The following is a 3,481-nucleotide window of genomic DNA, read 5'->3' on the forward strand; positions in this document are numbered from 1 at the left end:
CGACTTCACATATGTGATGAGGAAGATGTGGGTGGTCACCATTGACATGAACACCAGGACCGTCGAGTCATTTTATCAGTATCTCAATGGTCAGGAGGACATTGGAACTGAGCAGGATCAGTTCTTGACCGACCAAAAGTCCGTGTGTCCCAGTTCCTTCCTCCCCAGTGAGTTCTCCAAGTACCTTTCCTCAAGGTAATACTCATTGCTAGCTGCTGGCATTTATCTATCTTTCACCTAGCTGCTTATTAGCAGGTTTTTGCTGGTTAATTGCATGTTTAATTTGTCCCTTGCATTGCATAAATGCAAGTTGTTCACCACATATTAATCAATCGTTAGCATTTCACTTCAATCTTTAATCAAGTGTTTGTTTTTGGCAATTCTTTCCTAAGTAAATATATATAGCACAACTACTTTACCAAGCACCTTCATTTGCATGCTAGCTTTCTCTTGCTAACAGAATCAATGCAAGTTTGATTTGAACATCATCCATCTAGATTGCTTTTTCACAGTATTTATGTATTTCATTGCAGGACGGTGGAATGAGTCGCATCAATATATTTGGTTCCACAAGATAGTAAGGCTTCTGTTGTGTTTGTCAACATGTTGAAGGATGAACGGATAAGTTATATCAATAAGTTTGTGGAAGTGTGTTCCGTAGGTTCGTCAAAGATGTTGGTGTGTCGAGCTTAAAGTACAATCTTTAAATTGTGTAATTGTGTGGATGTGTCACGTGGTACTTGAACCTGTGTGTGTTATGCCAAGTTTGCATGTGAAAGTTAAGCTCTACTGCTCCCTCCGTCCCAAATTATTAGTCGTTTTAGCTTTTTCTAGATTCATAGATTTTGCTATGCACCTAGATATATATTATGTCTAGATACATGTTAAAAGGTATGAGCCTAGAAAAACCAAAGTGACTAATAATCTGGGACAGAGTGAGTAGTATGTTACCCGTGCTAACTCAATGGCAGTATTTTCCTCTAGTATATGTTGTCTTAACTTAATTGTGACTATATTGGATACCCGAGCTATCCAATGTGCAGCTGAACCAGAGAGTCGAGGATAGAGTATCGTGGAGATGGGATGCATATGGAGTCTACTCCGCTCGATCAGCCTATCGTGCCTTCTTCTTTGGGGCAACGAAGTTCGCTGCAGCTAACCTGATATGGAAATCATGGGCACCTTTGAAGCTGAAATTCTTCATCTGGCTGACAATTAAGGAGCGCTTGTGGACGGCGGACAGAAGGCACCTGCATGCCTTGCAAGGAAACGCTAATTATATTGCACTTTTTGCGACCAGGAGTTAGAAACAGCAGCGCATTTGCATATCACCTGTCCGTTTGCAAACGAGGTTTGGCACATTGTTTTGTCTGAACTGCACATACAGAACGTTGCCGTGCTATCTGAAACTTCTTTAACGGAATGCTGGCTGCGCAAACGGCGAGCCACGAGTAGATCATTGAGAAAAGGGATGGCCTCTATGTTCATGTTGATCTCCTGGACGATTTGGAGACATCGGAACGACAGGGTCTTTGATAGAGCTCCCAACAAAACTCCTTTGCAACTAAGTGATCCAGGACGAAGAAGGAGCCAAACATTTAGCGCTGTTCCAATGGCCGCGCCAGCAGCAGGACTCTGCAAGGGTAGCCTAGTGGGTTGGTTTGTAGCCCCTGTGTACACGGAAGCTTATGATGTCTTGTAGTCTAAAACTAGCTACCTAACAAAATCGTGTGCGTGAGCCGGTAGACCCGTGTTGTAAAATTATTTTATCTCTTCTTAATACGAAGGTACGCATGCGTATTCTCAAAAAAAAGAGCAGTTACAACGTGACGAACTGAATTTCTACTTCCTCACTCAAGCTGGTAAAAATCTGGCTAAACTTTACCAAATGAATTTCTTTTTCCTCCACTCAAACTGACAAAAATCTGGCTAAACTTTACCAAAGCAGTGTATTCCAAACTGTTTGCCCACCTTTCAATGTTGGAGTACAAGTGATTGCCCGCATTTTACTACTAGCTTAAGATTTTGGGTTGAACTGGTTTGTGCATTCAACTCAATATGGTATCAGGCCTAGAGGTCTCGGGTTCGAATCCTAGCGGGCGCACTTAAATAAAATAATTGCAGCCCACTCACATATGTTGCTTAAGAGAGCCTGCGCGTGAGGGTGTGTGTTGGAGCATAAGTGAATTGCTCACTTTTCCTCATCACCTTTTGGGTTGAACTGGGTGGTGCATGCAAATCAATACAAATGAGAAGCGCCCAGCCATATGTAACACCAATGGATCAAGTTCAAATCCAGTTTGAAATTTCAAATCTGAACTCAAGGTGCGAAAGTTGCCAAATATGACCAAGTACCTATGTTTGGATCCAGATTTGAAAAGATTTCATATGGAAACTTGGGAGAATGTTCTTGTGAAAGTTGGAGTGAAAAATGATATTTTCCATGCCCAAAGTTGCTCTTGAAATGGCAAGGCAGGTGTTGCAGGTACTTCATCCTTCCTGTTCCAATGGTCTTGCGCCTGATGGCCTTCACACTCCAGTTATCTGAATTGATGCAACCACCATGTTAACATCCAGGATTGGAGACATGATAACCAAACTATATAGGAAGTGCAATCAGACAGCTTAATCCAACAACCAAGTAAACAAATAGCAAGGTTAGCTTTAATGCTTGACAACTGGATTGCAAACCTAAACCAATTAGATGAACACTTGAAGGAAAAAACATGTAAAGGCAAAAGTTACAACAGAAACAGATATTAGTTTTTTTTCCCAGAAGATAGATTGCAAATAGAATACAAAACAAAATGCTGAGGTATCATCAGAGACTTAAATACTTGGGAATCATTAAAGAATTTTAACTTCATCATATTGTTGCAGTTTAATTTCAAAGAAATAAAGCAAAACAGATACAGTTGCAGCACAATGAGGGCCAAATACTAAATGCTGAAAAAAATTCAAATAGAGTAACAGTGACACAATCAGAATAAAGTAGTATGGTGCTGCGCAGGGCATGAAATATATTCTCATTGCATGGCACCTCTGAAGTCTGGAAGTCACAAGGGAAAAAATTGACCAAAAACAAACTTCCAAAAATAATAAAAGAGGGATCATCAGAGACTTAAATACTTAAGAATCATAGGAGTATTATTACTCCCATCATATTGTTGCAGTTATGTTACTCATCACTTGACCCCCGACAGTGGAAGCAGGCCAAAAAGGTATTTAAACGGATTGCAAACTCATGTAACATATACAAATTAAGCAGACCTATACGACTCATGTACTAATTGCAGGGAACATTTCCAAAAGAGTTAGATTGAGGAAGTAGCCAGAAACATTTGGGTTGAAATTATGAAACCAGTGAATAATCACTGTAAAGTAGCACACCGCTGCTCAGAACATGAAATATCTTCTCATCAATGCAATTGCATCTCTGAAGTCTGACATGCGATTACATTTTCATGATTCATCATAGCGA

General features: G+C 40.2%; 3 non-coding genes across 3 annotated transcripts; all 3 read right to left on the reverse strand.

The window, feature by feature from the left end:
* Positions 1–2,816: 2,816 nt before the first annotated feature.
* Positions 2,817–2,898, reverse strand: LOC117841844 (small nucleolar RNA Z199). The gene has a single exon (XR_004637422.1). It is a non-coding gene; the product is annotated as a small nucleolar RNA Z199 (small nucleolar RNA).
* Positions 2,899–3,108: 210 nt separating this feature from the next.
* LOC117841838 (small nucleolar RNA Z199) lies at positions 3,109–3,196 on the reverse strand. The gene has a single exon (XR_004637417.1). It is a non-coding gene; the product is annotated as a small nucleolar RNA Z199 (small nucleolar RNA).
* A 193-nt stretch (positions 3,197–3,389) lies between these two features.
* On the reverse strand, positions 3,390–3,481 carry LOC117841754 (small nucleolar RNA R64/Z200 family). Its single transcript, XR_004637343.1, has one exon. It is a non-coding gene; the product is annotated as a small nucleolar RNA R64/Z200 family (small nucleolar RNA).

This window comes from Setaria viridis, chromosome 1 (assembly GCF_005286985.2).
Source record: "Setaria viridis chromosome 1, Setaria_viridis_v4.0, whole genome shotgun sequence".
Classification (NCBI taxonomy): domain Eukaryota; kingdom Viridiplantae; phylum Streptophyta; class Magnoliopsida; order Poales; family Poaceae; genus Setaria; species Setaria viridis.